The 17,489-nt window shown below is 39.8% G+C and overlaps 1 long non-coding RNA gene across 1 annotated transcript; it reads left to right on the top strand.

Moving 5' to 3' along the window:
- The first annotated feature begins 232 nt into the window (after window positions 1-232).
- On the top strand, window positions 233-12,291 carry LOC310901597. The gene is made up of 5 exons (XR_014585929.1): window positions 233-647; window positions 1,626-1,684; window positions 7,052-7,200; window positions 8,814-8,971; window positions 12,002-12,291. It is a non-coding gene; the product is annotated as an uncharacterized lncRNA (long non-coding RNA).
- The last annotated feature ends 5,198 nt before the right edge of the window (window positions 12,292-17,489 follow it).

Here is a 17,489-nt window from a genome sequence, read left to right as displayed (position 1 = left end):
GCTCCCGCCTGGCGGCCGCCGGAGCGCGCCCCCCTCCGGGCTGGGGTGCGCGCAGGCGCTCTCCCGCCGCCGCCGGGGGCGCGCGCGCTCTCCGGGCCGGGCAAGGACAAAGCGGCGGCGCGCACGGGGCGGGGGGGCGGAGGAGAACGGAGAGGGGGAGCGGGAGGCTCTGGCCGGCGGCCCCGGCCCTGGCCGGGAGCGGGGCTCTGCTGAGCCGCCGCCCCCAGCGCGACGGGAGCCGCCGCGGGCTCTCGGCAGGGCCGGTGCCCACCGACGGCTGCGCCGCGGGGCCCGCCCTGAGGAGAGCGGCGGGGTCGCCGCAGTCAGCGCAAGCCTCGCCTCGCCTCGCGTCTGGTGCCTCGCACCTCCCTCATGCCTCGCCTCACTTCATGCCTCGCCCCGCCTCACCTCGTGCCCCTCACCTCAGTACGGACAGACACCAAAACGTTTCATCAACTCCCGTCCGATCCCCCTCCGAAATCCCCGCTCTCAGCACGGGGTGAGGCAGAAGATGCCCGCCTGGCCTGTTGGCACAGCAGGGCCAGGGGCTGCAGCTGGTCCCACCTCGCTCGGCCGCCCAGCGCTGGCCACAGCCTGAGGAGAACAAGGGCACCCGAGGTGCTGCTGGGCAGCCCCGCTGCTCACAGGTACGGCAGTCCTGAGTAAAAGCACATTTAGGAGTCCCAAGCAGGCAGCGTGCCACGCTCTGAGGGGTTTTGAGGGGAAAGGGGCTAATCTGTTGCAGCAGGTGTCACGGGAAGGTGCTGTAGGATGGGAATGTAATTTCTTGCCCATCACAAATGTGCCGCTCTGGGGCGTACCTGAGAAGCGTCTCACTCTACATCTACAGGGTGCGCAGTGTGGCCAAAGCCATCCGCAGATTGGAGTGACGGAAATATTCCAAACTTAGTCCGATCATGCCAGCAATAATATCCACTTGTAAAAGAAGAGTTACTCTATTTGTGAAAAGCAGACGGGCTTGTGAATAGTTGGCTACAGCAGAGGTGAAATTAACAATTTTTGTGAAGTTTTGTGTAAACACTAAAAGGGGAAATTTACATGAAACCGCTGTCCAGCACTTGGGCTTGCACCTCGATGGCTTTTACCTCAAGGGCTTTCATTATCAACAGCCTAATGACTTAAAACTACTGTATTTTCTTAGGTTTAGCAGGATCATGGGGCCAAAGGGTCTATAACGTGCTCTAGAGGGACTACACAACCAGTGTGTCAGGGAGTACAGCTCTGTCAGTAGCTGAAGTTAGCTCAGTTGAAAAGTATGCTGAAGATTTGGTGAGAGAGCTGAATGACGTGATGTAGAGGAATACTGGAGGTTTGTTTGTTAAAGTAGGCTATAGAGAATTCCCAGATCACCACTACAGGCAATTTGCCCCTGAGGTATGCTGTAGAAAATTCCTAGCATAAACAGTATCTGGCATGATGAGCAATCTGGGCATAATTAGTAAAAGGGAAGCATGGCAATATCAAAAATCTGTCAGTCAGCAGTGAAAGCTTTTTTTTTTTTTTTTTTTTTTCTCCTCTTTCCTATTCTGTTGATGATGCCCAAGATAAGGCTTGCTGGTGTTTTGAAAGTCAGGATTAAGTGTTTAACTTTTATTTTATTTCAGGTGAAAATCAACAGAGGAGTCCAAAAAATGATTAGAAGAGTATGCATCTACATCAGAGTGTAAGTAGATTGGTCAAGGGTTGCTCACCGTGACAGCTACACGTTGTGTGGCTTCTGTGGCTTTTAGGATACAAAACGAAAATAAAGCCCATTTAACAGAGGCTAATTGAAAAATCAGTCTAGATTGTATTTTTTCCCCAGCCTTTTGTACCTTATTAAAACAAATTTACTACAGCAACTTGTGGATATAACAGGTGTTTATTTGAATGCATATTCATTCATTTGACATCAAGGTGCAAAGGATGACAGTTTCTTCTTATGAGGTTGTATTTTCATAGGGTATGTTTGTTATCTTGTCAACTGTAGAAAAAGTACTGCACTGAGATCTGGTGCAGTGGAAGCAGAGGGAGAAAATGCTGATTTTAATAGCCATAGTTACAAAGCTACATATCATGATCTCTTTGACTTTTCATGCCCATTGTGATGTGACATCAGTGTAATTTTAACTGATGTACCTCTCATGAGTGCTTTTCCTCTGCCAGTTTATTGGGTACTTGAACTGTGAAAGTGCAACCAGTATTGTGAGGTGCAGAGCCTTCCTAAGTTCAGACTTGTCTGAATAGTCCCGGGCACTCAGGCATGGGTGAGGCCTGCTTTTTTTTTTTTCTGTGATCAGATGCCCTATTTTTTTTTTTCTTTTCCCTGCAAGCCCTACTCTCAAAGGCTGTTGGTGTTTTATCAGAAGCCCAGTATCTCTTTGGGTATGTCTCCATCCCTGTTCTGTCAGAGCACAGGTATGAAGTTACTGTCAACATGCAGAGGTTTAACAGCTGCTTTGGGCTGCACAGACATCTGAAAATATTTTTCTGGGTTTAGGAATTCACAGTTCAGTCTCCTCCATCTGACATGAAATGCTGTGATAGCAAACAGCTCAATGCCTGGCACCAGAACTAGGGTGAAAGGCTTTTTCCGCTTCTCACAAGTGAACTACAAGGGATGGAAAAATCATTGCTTGATCTCCTTGCCCCTACCATTTTAAGGGTGTACAGATGGTAAAATAAGGCCAGCGAACATTTTTCATGATTAAGAGCAGCACAACTGAAAATACTATTTAATGTTTACAGTCATATACTCCATCTTCTTTATCACAAAATCATTGTTTCCTGACAGTAAATATATCTCCACCTACCAATGCATCTTTCTGTCCTGTGTGTTCCCATACCAGGCTGTGTTGTTAAAGCACCTGTTGGAGCTCTACAGTGATGCTACGGCTGAATGTGTGCAAACTGCAGAGCCAGGAAATGAATAAAGTCTTTTTTTTTTTTTTTTTAGTAGATGTGATGTGATAAAATTTAGATTGTGTTTTTGTTATTAATTAGTTCCACAGCAGCAACTGCTGACCCTTGTAAGATAGATCACATGCAGATATCCAGTGTGTCTTTTCCCCAAATAATTTACAGCTTTAGCAGAGAGAGCTAGTAGAGTAGGTTAGATTAGAAACAAAACCTTGAGCCGGGAAGAGATGTAGTGATTTACAGAAGGGAGCTCAGGAAGCCTGTTACAAAGTCAGTAATTACAGCTCATCCTGTGGTGCCTTAAACTTAAAATCACTACAATAAATAGGATTATTTTTATGTTGTGATGCTATAGGTTCATTTGGGTTTATGAAAGCAAAATAAGCCCCTAAAGAACAGTCTTCCTACTGTGTTTCAATTTATTTATATCCTCAAGAATCCATAAGAAAAGTAGAAGTAATTTTTTGTCCCCAAACCAAGAGGTGAAGTAAGCATGGCAGTGGGCAGGATCCAACTGTTAGGAAACCACTTCCCTGTCTCTTTGTCAGCTAGTGTTTAGCCCATCTGTTGGTTTTGCATTGCCACCTTCCAAATAGTGGCTCAGGAATGTGACAGAGGAAGGATGGGGAGGGAGGGAGGGAGGGTGGAAGAAATGAAGGCGAGAGCCAGAACACTGCTGTGCTTCAGTTGCTCTTGTTTGAAGAATAACTTTTTGGAAGCTCTTGTAGCTGAGGAATAATCCTGAGACTGCTCTAATGCAGATTGCCACAAGGCCTAGAATTTGGGACACTTAAAGGAGTTTTCAGGGTATCTTTACTTTCTCTGGGTCCTTACATGTTTGAATAAAGTCAGGAGGAGAATAATGTGACCAACTGTATTTTAGCACAGGAATTAGCAAGTTGGCCAGGGTTCTTTATCGTGTTGAACTGCTGTACCTAAATCCATAGAAAAATAGTTAACATCTTGAAGCACTACAGACATTAGTTAATCTTCATCATAATCCACTGGAATAGATAGAAAGTTCTCCTGTATGGTATGCACTGCATTTGGCAAACACATTTTACACAGACTAAATGGACTGTTGGGTACTAGGTTTTAATGGGCAGATTAGCATTAAGCACTTAAAAAACATGTCAGGTAAATGGATGTTTTTGTAGCACAAAGTCATGTGGAAATGTTTTTATTTCAGGGTTCCCATGGAGTCCTCATATTCTGTTGTGTAAATTCTTTCCTTGTGTGTGGCCTATTGATGCAAGAAAAAAAACATAACGGCCCCTTTGGAGTTCCTGTAGTCATTCATATTAATCCAATGTCTGTGCATGTCAAATGATTATCAGTGCTTAAAAAAAATCCATTTTTTTTTCTTGAAAGCAGCTTGTGCTAGTCAGCTTTTAACCTATATAATTATTGTTTTACTTGGAAAGCAATGAGCAGAGGGAGAAAAATTAAATAGAGGCACTTCAGGTGGGATTGGTGTGTCGACTGGACAATAGTAATTTGCACTTCATAAAGGTATTTCTGTCTTTATAAATAGGTGTCACGTCAGTGAGTATTTGTCTGCAAGCGATATCATGAAGTGAATTTTTCACTTGAAATTTTAATTTAAAAAAAAATCCTTGATGTATTTAAATTGGTAGTTTCAGCTTGCTTTAACACAGACACAGGTTTTAGTACACTATCGTCAGTGTTTGTAGCAGAGGAAGATACAAATACCATCAGCCTTTTACCTGTACCAAAGTGTATGAATGATACATGTACAAGCCACTTCATAAACTCTAGAAAAGTATTTTTTTAGTGTTTTTTTAGTGTATATCCAACAGTGTAGTGTTTAAATCATAAGTTAGGGAGAACTTGGCTCTACAAATATAACCCTGGCAGATCAGCATTCTCAGAAAACTGTGTGAGAACCTGTCCCGTTTCTGCACACAGGGTGTAGTAAAATAATGCCATCATTCTCAGTGTGTGATATTCTGTTGTGAAAGTTGTAGCTGTTGTAGCAAATACTGCTGAAGGCTTTGTAAGCTTCTAATTTCCCTGTTACAAAGAGATATTCCACCCCTAAACTATCTCAGATTAAATTATCTATAAGTATATACACAAGCATATATATTAGTGCTATCTACAGACTGCTCAGATTGGAAACCTTTGGCTCCATAAAACCTTTGGCTCCAAAAGACCAGCCTGTACTGTTTGAGTGAAAGCAGAAAGTTAATAGGCTGGTAGTAATAGAGCTAATATGCCCTTTCATGCCAGCCAGAAGAAGGCAAGATAATTACAAAGTCAAGCTCACTTGACCGAGTTGAGGTCAGAAAGAAACGTACACATGGAGCAGGGCATTATTCATAAGCTGATTGATGGTTATTTTTTTTTGTTTGTTTTGTTTTTTAATATAGTAAAATTTACATGACTAAATTGGTTGATCCTGAGGGGGTTATTAAATACAAAAGGATCCTGGACAGCTCCTTCAGTCTGGCTAAGGTACTTCTCTGAGATTAGGTGCATAAAAGTTTTCCTCTATCACTCTTAGTGCTGGTGACAATTGGCAGAAACAGCTTTGTCCGGCTTGCCTGCCCAGCAATTTGACACACTTCTCTCCCAACAGGCTCCTCAAATTCTGGTTTCTGCCGTCCCATAAAGAGGAAGGAACTGGTCAGCATTTTAAAAAATTTTTACAAATCCCTGGGAGCAGTCACACCCATCTGTGATGAATCACAGTGCCTTACATCTGCCTGCCTGGAAAACCCATGACACTTCTGAACGCGCCCTAATTATAGGGTAAAGCCCATACATATTTCCTATTATCTCGTCTGCACTGGATAAAAGGCCAGCTTGGCTGATCGCCTGTTGTACAATAAAGAAGCGATGTCTTCTTTAGCATATAAAGATCAGGATTACCAAATACTCCAGTAGAATAGTATTGCAGCATCTTGCTTTTTGACTAGGAGCATTACTGTCTGCATTTATGCACTCCTACAAAGGGACAGGAAAGACAGGTCAGGGGCCTATCATGATAAATCACCATTTCAATTTGGGCAGGGCTGATGCTCCACAGCCTGCACTCCTAAGCTACCTGCACAGTCTCCGTAATAGGAGTAGGTGTTGCAGTTCCTAGCTGTCTTTCTTGTGTCCCAGTGGGTGGGAGATGTTCCCACAGCAGTCATAACAGGAACAAATGTGTGTCAGGAAGGGATCCCCATGGTGGTGGTGAGGGCTGAGAATGGAGGACAGCCCTGGCGGAAGAGCTTCCATGTATTTTCTTCTGTTAGCAGCCCTGCTGGAGCAGTCACATCCAAGTAGAGAGCCAGGGTAGTACCGTCTTAAATACTTGCAGCTACAGCCATCGGAGGTGGAAAGTCAGGCCCTAGAGACACACTGGGAAAAGTCAAGGACAAGAGCAGATTGAATCCTGCAGTCGAGGGGGGGTTATGTTTGTCACTGAGTATGTTGAAAGGTTTCTATGAAGTTTATAAGTGGTGAAGTGGTGCAGACTTTGAAATAAGCTGCTTTTATTGTTATAGTCATATTTTGTCACCCCCATCTGTGTGATGTCAAGACGTGACTGTCTTCAAGTAGCTCTTCTAATGTCATCAGCCAGAAATCTTTGTACAGGAAAGGAATTATGCTTAGCAGGTGTGCGGTCGGTCTGATTTAGTTTTGTCCCATGGCTTCAACAGTAAACTCTTGTTTCACCATATGATTCTTTTCGTAATGAGCATTTCTATTTTACACTTTTGAACAACTTCCTTCTTCCAAGTGAAAACTGAACCAGGCTCACTCTGGAGTCTCTCATTAGGCTGGCTGGGTAGCGGCTGATGGATGAGTGTCCTTCCTGGCCAGCCACGTGCACTGCCTGTGCCGAGCTCCCAGCAGAGAGTGAGAAATCAAAGGTGTCTCCATGCCCCTGCAGAGCACAGCTGCACTGCCAAATGCTGTCAGGTGGCTTTTCTCTCAAAAACCCACAGTGTCATTTCCCTACCTTTATTCACGTGTGTGCCAACAGACTGTTGTGTGTTTTCCAGTGCAGTAATCCCAGCTGCTCCTGCAGCCCTCCTTCACAATGCAATGTGACACTGCTGTGCATGCTTCTACTTACAATGTTTAATAAACATGTAAATTAACTCCGTCTCTTCAGGTAGGAGAACTGTATACGTGCTCCTCTGTATCACTGAACACAGTATCACGAGGAAGTCAGAGTGTCTGCTGAAGTCCAGCTTTAAAGTGTTTCAGGTTTTCCAACCTGAGTGAAGCTGAAATGATGCTCCTGTGTTCTGTGAAATGCAGGTGAGGAAAACCAGAAAAAGCAGGCTTATCTCATGACACCTCTGCTTGCATTGCTCTAACTGTAGCACTGCCTATTCATCTTTGAATCTCTAACAGTTGCCTTTTACTTCCTCTTTACTATGTTCTCATTAATGCTTAGTGTGAATATTAATATACTATGTTTTTAGGAGTGATTTCTGGTTAAATAAAAACAGAAGAGACCATACTATGCCAGAACAAATATGAACATGGTGCTAACTTCAAAACAGCAGAAAAAATATGCCAGGGAAGCTGCTTCCACACATCTAACATCAAAAGATTTCTTTACTTTGTACTGTATCCATGATCTTGAAAGCCATGAAAAAAAAATGTCTCAGGGGTATTCTTATTCCTATGTTACCTTACGTTGTTTTAATTAATTTGCTAAATGGAGATCATCATTCCTGAGGTCTGCTTATTTTTGTCCCTGTTTCAACTGTGTGTGAGAATGAACTTTTGGCCTTTGCTGTCAGGCTGCTCATGATTTTAAATAGTAATGCTAGTAGACTGTATTAATCCTACTAAAGGAAAAAGGAAATTTTGAGGTCAATGGAATCAAATTCGTCTAATTTAGCATTGAACTGGGACACAGGTATTTAAAGTGAAGTGTCTAAATCCCAGTACATAGACAGGTGGCCAGATTGTTTAAAAAAAAAAGCTAGTAACTCCCATTGATATTGTACATATGATATCTTCTCATCTCCAATATAGATATGACATTCTGGTATGATACTTTCCTATCTCAGCATCAAACCAAGGATAAAGGAGATAGAGAAGCAAAATGGTTCCAGTAGTATGAAGCGGTTAAAGCATATCCATTTAATAATGGACATTTTGCGGTGTGCATTTTAAGTCTCCAGAGTACATTTTTTCCTTATTTAATTATCTTTCTCAAACTTATTTTTGAAATAGTATGGTATAACATAATTCTAGATGAAACGCTTGTGTCATATGTACTTCTTTCTATGAAGAAATACAGTGACATTAAGATTCGTTTTATCAAATTAATAGCTATTAAACTTTGGCAATATGGATAAGTGACTCAGAATGTGTAAAATCCTGAAGCAAACAAAAAACTGTGCAATGATACATTATTTTGTACCAAGGAAGCAGCAAAGTCAGTATTTACATTCCAAAATTCTTCCTTCAGAGAATCCTACCCTACAGAGACATGTATGTCAGAAAAAAGGCTTCAAAGTGCAAATCACCTTTTTTTTCTTTGCATTATTTCTTAGCATTTAATATGCTATTGATGGGTCATTCTGAACTATCAAAAAGCATGGTTCATACAAGTAATGTCCAGTAGAACTGGAAAAGCTTTTATGCTGAGACTCAGGGGTAATGGTTGATAATCCGTGTTTCTGCTCTGGAAAAAAAAATAGCAGAAGAAAAAAAAAAGGAAATTGAGAAACAAGTGGGAGAAAGCATTCATCTTCCAATCCACAGGATTCAGATATGTAGATTTCCTTTAGTGTTGTCCTCTACTACACTGTGATGTAAGAAAAAAGCCTGACAGAGGTGAATAAATGCATCATTCTCTTGAGTAATTATATGTGAATTGATTATGTTTGTTTATTTTTGCACTACATTAACAGAAAACTCATGCTGTTGAGTGAAAGATCAAGAACTGATGAATTTTGACCTCAGTGCTGAACTACAGCTCTACCCTGACCTGCATTAAGAAAGCCAGATCAGATGATGCCAGCTAGCCAAACTCAGTCCACCAGGCTGTTCAAAACAGCAGGGAGAGAAGGTACGCTATACTATTCAGCCACAAATGGTAAAATGGTAGTAATATTATTTGAAGGCGTCTGCCATCAAGTCAACTCTCAGATCTGTCCACAAGAGAGAGGTCCCAAGATTGGTGTTTGCAGGTTTTACACACAGACCACACTCAGACATTCCCAAATTGTCTCTCCAATCAGTCACATGATTGTCATTTGGATAACCAGCTTGGCATGTATTGGTCACATCACAAACACAATTAGAAACTCAGGAATGGCCTGAAAAATAAAGTTGCACATCTACCCCGCTTGTTTGCCCTTCAATCTGAAAATCTTTAAGTTCAGGTGATTTAAAGTATCCACTAAAGAGAAAATCATCTGGTTTTGTTTGTTTGTTGTTGTTTTTGTTGTTTTGCTTTTCTCTGAGAATGTGGGTTCTCCTGCAGGTGACCACCACTAGGAGGTTTATCTCACTTTTCTTACAGTCTCTTCCTCTATTTTCTTAACAGTATTGTCAGATATAACAGGAATGAAGCAAATTGGAAAATAATTTGAAGGTATAATACTTGCAGATGTCCTGCAATATCCTCAGCTATATCACTGAGGTTTCAACAGTCCTAAAATTGGCTGTCTGTAGTATCTTGGGACTGTAGATTAATTTCTCACACTGGGCTGAACACAGCGAACCGTGGAAGAAGGACCATACTATAAGGAAACAGGAGCATGCTTAACAGAACAGGCCAATCATCTTTGGCAGGCAATAGTCATGCAGCAAGCACAGGTCTTAATATCCTGCAAAGATGTCAGCAAGTTTCTGGAAAAAGGTGCTTCCTAGAAATGTAGAATTAAACTAATGCCTACTTTTGATTTGGGGTGGTTCCTGTCCACCTCTGCTGCATGATGCTTCAGTCCATGACAGAGGATTTATGACATTGTCAGGACCATATCTGAAGAGGTAAACCAGTGTTTTGTTCAGTACCCTGCTTGAGTTTGACCATTTGTCCTGACATTTCCACATACAACAAATCTTCCCAGTAACAAATAAATACTTCTTTTTCCATCACCCATTAGAAAGGGGAGATTTCTGTTCTGTCTTCAGGTGTACCTGCTCTCTAACATTTACCGTGCTTCCTGGGATCTAAGAGGTTTGCTTCCCTGTGTAGGCTGGCCCTCCACAGAATTTGGGTCAGTTTCAGAATATCATTATTAAATTTTAAAGCTTTGTTTTCCAAGTCACTACCTAGAGCAGCTCATTTTCAGACAATGTTCTCTCCTGCCGTCTACTTTACTTTAGGAACAGCACTTCTCCTAACCTCAAGGGTAAGTCTCATGACACTAGAAGACAAGGGTTTTTTTGGCAACAGAGAAACCCTTTTGAAACCCTTGCTGAAACAGATAAGAATGATCACAACTTTCACAGCCCTCAGGGTAAAGTGTAACATGTTATTTTAGCCCTGCTATCCTCACCATGTACACAGCTTAAAGCAGCATTGAAGAAAAGAGGAAAGCAGAAAAGGTCAGAATGAAGAGTGAGAAGAGGAAATAAGTTAGATAAACCCTGTCTGGGCAAAGGAAAGAGCGAATTTAGGCTTGTGGCCTGTTGTAATATTAGTTATTAATTCTTGAGAGAAGATCATATACTGTGGGAAAGGGCAGCAGAGACTGACAGATGAGATAGATAGCATTGCTACCCTGTGACCCCAGAAGTCACAAAACTGATCTGTGTCAGAATTTCCTCATCTGTAAAATGAGGAGAATTGTTCTAACTTACAATTCGGGTCCTTGAAAGCATTAATAGATACTTATTGTTAAGGTTCTTTGAGACCACCAATTGGAAATACAGAATAACCTCTCTTCTGGGTTGTCTTTTGCATCTCATTATATTCCAGCCAAATTCATTTAAAAGACAGGTACTGTCAATTCAGTGTTTCTTGGAAAATGATCAACTTTAAAAATGAGGAGAAACAGTTGTTATGGAATATATCTAATTTTAAAACAGAGGAACACTACTAATGCAGTCTCCTGACTGCTTGCTGTGGTACGTGCCCCCCTCCCTCCTCTACTTCCCCCCCATCAAGCACAGCCAGGCTTCAGACACTGCTCAGGCTCCTTGTGGGACTGTTCTCCAGAAACAAAACTGACATTTTTTTTTTTTTGAAAACGAGATAATTTCTTTACAAGAGCTGAAAATAATACGCCAACCTTGTCTCTCCCTTCCATACCACATACTTTTCTTAGCACTATAAAAGAGGTCTGTTCAGTGACTGCTGTCATGGAACTATGTCAAGGAACTATGGTATTCCTTCTTCTGGAGAACACGCAAGGGAGCAGTGGAGAGGTCTCCTTTCTGTAGAATTAGGTGGTGCAAACAAAACTGTAGCTTTTGTGCTCCTGTGTTGATACCCACTTTTCCACAGTTATGCAGGATGTGATTTGTACCAGTGTCGTGTACTTCTGAAATGTATGGTGAGGATGGGCAGTTATGGAGACGATTGCCTTTTACATCATCTTCAGCACCGCCCACCACTGTGCTCCTGTGAGCAAGGAAAGTACTGGAGCTGAAGAGACAGCCTGGCCTTTATTAAACCAGTTTCAGGAAAGGATTAAAATAATCCAGTTGCATTTCTAGGTTTTAAATTAACTTTAAACCCTCAATAAATTACTAAATGAAACTGAAGACCTTTTCATCCTTAAACCAGGTTAATTTTAATCTTTAAAATTATTTCCATTTTTATAACATTTCCAAACCCATTATCATGTCAGTGGTTACGTATTGTTACTCATTATTAGTTATTAGCTGTCATAGCTCTGTAACTTCTCTCACCATGACCTCTTTTCCAGTGCAATCCTGGAGCATAAACCCTCTTTTACTGAAGTTTATTTTCAAATATCATTCAAATGTCATCAATGTGCTGCACTCTGATTCTTGCAGTTTGCACTATGCAGCATTCTTTATTTGCTCCCTGTGTTCCATCTTGGAGAGTATCAACGACATCCAGAGCCTCTGGTCACTGCCATCTCGTGACATCTGAAATATAAAGATTTTTTTCTTTTTGCAGGTTCTAGTGCTTGCATCATTCATGTACATGAAGATTAATGAATTCCTGCTTGTAAATAATTTGAGAAGATGTCCTCCAGAGGGACTATTTGTTAAGTAGTGTCAAACTTCTCTCCCCACCAAGCCTGATATTACTTTCCATAGTCTCATCCATTGTCCTGTTTTCATTCATTTATTTCTCCCTCTCTCCTCCGATTTTCTCTCTCATCTTTCTTTCTCTTTGCATTTGTCTGTTTTTATCACTATAACTTCTCATTTGGTAGATTGGCCACCCACCTCATTGCCTCACTTAACTTTTCTTTCTAGATCAGCTCTTTCCATTCTTGAATGCCTTCTTGTCCAGCCTTGTCAACTCTTACCCTAGGGAAAAAAAACAAACACAAACAAACAAACAAAAAAAAGCAACAACCAGACAAAAAAAAAAAAACATCAACTGTTCCTTACTAGTGCTTTCTTCAACTTGTTTCAGGCCTGGTTTCTTGGGGAAACAAAATTTCTGTAATTATACTGTATGAATGCATATTTTTATCCTTTACCTTGAAAAACGTACTAAACCATGGCAAACTTGGAAGAGGAGTAGAGGGATTTAAAGCATCTCTAAGTTTTTTTTGAAGATGGCCACAGAAGAAAAGGAGTTTAATGTCTTCTGTAAAGGAAAGAAGGCAGATGGAGCTTATTCCTACTAGACAATAGAAAATCCATGCAGAGGACTGTGGAATTCTTGTTATATTAGGTATTGCATTATTAGAACTTGTTAGATCTCACTTAAAACCTGCTGCTAGAGCCTCAGTCTGGATTTCTGTCCTCTGTGGATTCTCCAGATGTAAATTCTGATTTCAGCTTTTTCCATAGTTGCAGCCTTTCTCTCCTGTGTGTATTCTTTGCTGACCAATAACAGGTGAACTCGTGGTATACCATTAATATTATTCAGTAAAGCAAACAAAGCAATCAATCACAAAGTAAACACTAACAGAAAGAAGACCTCATGGATTGTAATATTTGCAGAACTACTGTTTAATGATACTTGTTTCTTAATCTACAGTCTGTGAATTGTCTATTTATATCAAAAATATTTGGGATAGAGATCATCTCTGGTTTTTTTTACTACTATTTTGTATCAGAATAGTAAGCAGTGGTTATAGTTAATCAAATTGTTCTTCTAGTTTTTAAACATTTCTGTATATTAACTATGTCTTAGGAGAATTAAAGAAAATACATGCTTTATTTGCTATTAAGTATGTCTTAGAAGAATTAAAGAAAACACATGCTTTTTTGCACTATCTGTTGACAGTGGTAAGTTGAAGCTTCCTTAACACATGCTTTGAGTTTTAACACATATTTGAGTTTTAACTTAATACTATGGAATTCTTTATACAGACTTTTCTCAGAAATACAAAAATTTGAAATCAAAGCAGCAAATAGCTAAATTATTAAAAAAAAAAAAAAGATAAATTACAGTAAAGTAGCTGTGCAGTGTGTGATGGTGAGAGTCTGCAGTAGAACAGGTTTGTCTTGCACCAGGCAAGCCAAGATCCTAGAGGAATGGCAGGGAATCACTCCTAACCAGAACTATGTAATCAGGAAACATCTGAAAACATTTAAGAAAAAGAACGAAAAAGAACTGTTGTGGTTTGTTTGTTTGTGGTGGTGGTTATTTTTTGTTGTTGTTTCATTTTCTTTTTTTGTAAAGAGATTTTAATGAAGTTGTTTGTAGAGGAATGCTGGTGCACCTCTGTAACTCACCCTATTTTATCCTGAATTTTATAAGACTAACTATTTCTGAGGGATAAAAGACCCAAAAAAGTAGGATATGAGGAAAATAAATAAATAAAAGGAAATTGTACTTAGGTGGATTTAGTGACAGTTAAAAATGACCCTGAGTAAGAATGGGAAAATTTTTGCATCCTGTGCAGTCTGCTCTACACTCTGTGTCTTGTGTGTAATTAATCATTTACACCTGTGTGGAATGTCACAATTCTTATTTGGTAACAGTTTGCACTGGGATAAATAATACAGTAGCTGCAGGGGATCGGTAAATAAATGACTTACCTTATTTACTTATTATCTTTTTCACTACCTAGAATATGTTAAACATGTTTCAGAGATCTGAGTTGGTTTCAGATCTGAATAGGTTTTCAATTGCAAGAGCATATATCTTATTTGAAGGTGTGAAGAAAAGAGAGAAACAAAAAATGTTTTAACTTGAGTGAACCATTTTCATGCTTCAGCATACTTCTGTCCCCTAGGTGTCATGTAAGTGATAAATGAGCACTTTTGACAGCAAACATATTTCTGTATAACCTTCTTCACAGTAAGTGACTAGTTATCAAATTTAATTCCTAAATATTGTCTGTCTTTGACTTTTTACCAAAAAGCAGAAAATCAGCAAAAAATTCTTGAACATCATAGAAATTCATGGACAGGCTTGCAGGGAAAAAAGGCCTGAATAGATTCCAAGAACGAGAAAACATGATGTATTCTGATTCATTGTTAACTAAGTGATTAATACAGATGCTTGCAAATATAATGTTTGTTTATACACGCCCACCACATTCTCAGCCCCTAACTTCAGTTAATAGGTTCTTTTCATTTGAGGATTCCTTTTCTATAGAAAAGGAGATGGAGATGTTCCATGTGGAAAATTAAACCACAGCATATTAACTCTTTTTATGGGGCTACTGGTTGACTACAATGAGAGCCGAATCCCTAGCCCTTTTCATTTCAGCAAGAAAACAAAAGTAATGATGATACCATCACCAGTTCAGCACCTCCCCAAGCAACACATAAGAATCATTAAGAATCCCAAAATGGCTGTTACTAGCTGTCATCTTGCCATGCTGCTAATAGCACTTAGATTGACTGTTATGGTGGGGAAAAAAAAAAAAAAAAAAAAGGCTCTTTTGAAACTGATACAAAACACCGAAGGATTCAACTCAGACGGAGTTGAGGTGGGTGATTTCCATAGAGTTGCAATTACATTGCAGCAGGTCTGGATCTGGATACAAGGTCTTTGCCAGGAGCTGTTGTACTTCCAAGGGTCTCCAAGGCAGTGCATGTCTGCTGTCTATCCTACTTTGTAAGCTTTCGGTGACACTAAATTGCCAACCTGTCTTGGTGCAGAAATGTAGCTCTGTTCCGGGGATGTTTCAGCTTTATTTTACTTAAATGTATTGATGTCACATGCTGTTGTACTTGCCTTTGGCCTGTTGCGACAGTGAGTGAATTTAGACCTTCAGCAACAGCAACATACCCTTATGTTAAGGTATTCTCAACTGATACCCTTACTAAAAATGAGATTGTGGTCTCTACTTCTAAATTCATCCTATGCTGATGTCTGTGATCACCTCCTCTCTATCTCAACCAAACCTAAATTATTCTTTTCTTTGAGGACTGATGTACAAATTGAACTCGGTGTTTCTGGTGAAAAAACTTACTTTAGTCTGAGTGCCTTTCTGCCGCATACCTTTGAAATCTTTTTAAAGAGTGGTGCTGGCCTGTATATTCTTCTTGATATTTCTCATCCATTGTTTGTCACATTTAATCAGTATCCAGATGTATAAAATGCAGCTAATAAGATCTGTACAAAAAGGATTTGACCAAGTGTGGTCAGATCTTCCTGACGAGAAAAGTCAGATGGTATGATAAACTACCCACTTAACAGGGAAGAAACACAAACTCTCGGTGTATTTTCCATATGTATTTCTTCTCTGATTATACAAGAAACAGCTGTGCTTCTTTAACCTTAAGAAATGTAAAATATCCAACTTACCTAAAATGGGAAATCATCTTTTTCTGTTAACAAATGCTCTGAAAGAAGCTTTATGCTAAGTGTGTTCTCCAGGAATCAAGATACTTGTTCCATATGAATTTTTCAAATAGCTGTTTGAAAATATTCTAGACTTTAATGTCTATTAGTATATATCTGCTGTTTATATGGGACTTTTTCTGTAGATTGTTCTTTGCATACAGAAAATTTTACAAATGCAAAAATAAAAAAAATGCAATTTTTCTTTCAGTATCTAATTTCTATTATATGCAAACATACATATTCAATGAAAATCCCTTTCATGAGATATATTGTTTCCTGAGTAGGACTGAAAAACTGCATAGTAGCAATGAGATTGCATTAAAATTTGGCCTCCCTCCCCCCCCACCTACCCCCCCCAAAGAATGTGTCTATTTCAGCTAAATGATCTCTAGTGAAAATATAAACTGCTTGTCCTTACAGAATAACACATTGAGGAGTGATGATGTAGCTTCACAAGTCACCACATCATCATTCACACATCATCTCCTGCTGAACTTCCTACTTTATCTTTAAGAGATAAATTCAGCATAATTGCAGGAAGAGAGATTTATGTTAGACATCATGAAAAACTTCCTAGCAAAAATAGGGTAGGATGTCTTGTGAGATTGTGGAATTACTGAGGATTTCTGAGTAGAGGTTAGAGAAAATACCTGTCAAAAATAGCTTTATCCTGTTCTGGAGTAGGGAAATATATTCCTGTGATTCTAGTCATGATTATCTTGTCATGACCAGAACAGCACAATTCAACATTGGCTCCGAAAAAAAGAAAGAAAAATAAATAAGGCATTTGTATTCTGTGGGAAGTTTTGACTTCGCTCTTTTAACCAGAAATGAAACTACACATTAGCTGTGAGAATGGTTATTTTCACAGTCTTCAGGTGACACAGGAAAGAAAAAAAATGAAGGCTTCTTAGAGTACTTCACCTTCCCTTAGAGGGTCCTTTCATAGTTGGAACAATAGAATTCTGTTGCACAGGTGTGGCTTCCTTCAATGAACGTTGTAGCTCTTGAATGCCAGAGAGCCAAGGTAGACCTGCATCGCTTAGTGGCCGAGAAGAGCTAGCACTAATCTCTGGGCCCTGTGTATAGGTCTGTAGGTGAAAGATCTTGTTACTTTTGCAAACAGCTTGTAAAAGGGAAAACTTCTCAAGGACAGATTCATGGGCTTTCTTGTCATTTCTGCCGCATTTCTGCCAAGGTAAATCTGGTCCTATGTTACCATAAGGTTTTGTACACATAAGAAAAGAAATTGTTTCCCAAAATAACCTTAACTTGTGCTTACATGGTACATTGTATTGCTGTGTATACTGCTTACTTTGATCATTTAATGTGTGCACTGCTTAGTATGTTAATCTCTATGCCTAGGGCAGCATTACAAGTCTTGAGGATATCATAATTTTTAATTTTCTGACTTAGGTTTATGTAAACTTTGAGCCGTATTCATCATATCTACACTTCCTTGTTACTGAATACTGCCTGATCATCTGAATCTCTCTCTTAATACAGGAAGTATAATATTTATATACTCTGATTCATCAAACATGACATTTCCCTTCCCATTTTTTTTTCTGAATTGTTTGCTATTATGTTGACAACAGACTTGAAATATTTAAGTTGAACCAAGTGAGCATTTTAAAGCTTTTGCAAAAGATTTTAAAGTTAGAAGCACCTGGGTAGAAAG

This window comes from Anser anser (assembly GCF_964211835.1).
Source record: "Anser anser genome assembly, chromosome: 6".
Taxonomy (NCBI): Eukaryota; Metazoa; Chordata; class Aves; order Anseriformes; family Anatidae; genus Anser; species Anser anser.
Note: the sequence above shows the minus strand (reverse complement) of the source record. Positions and strands in the feature narration are given on the sequence as shown.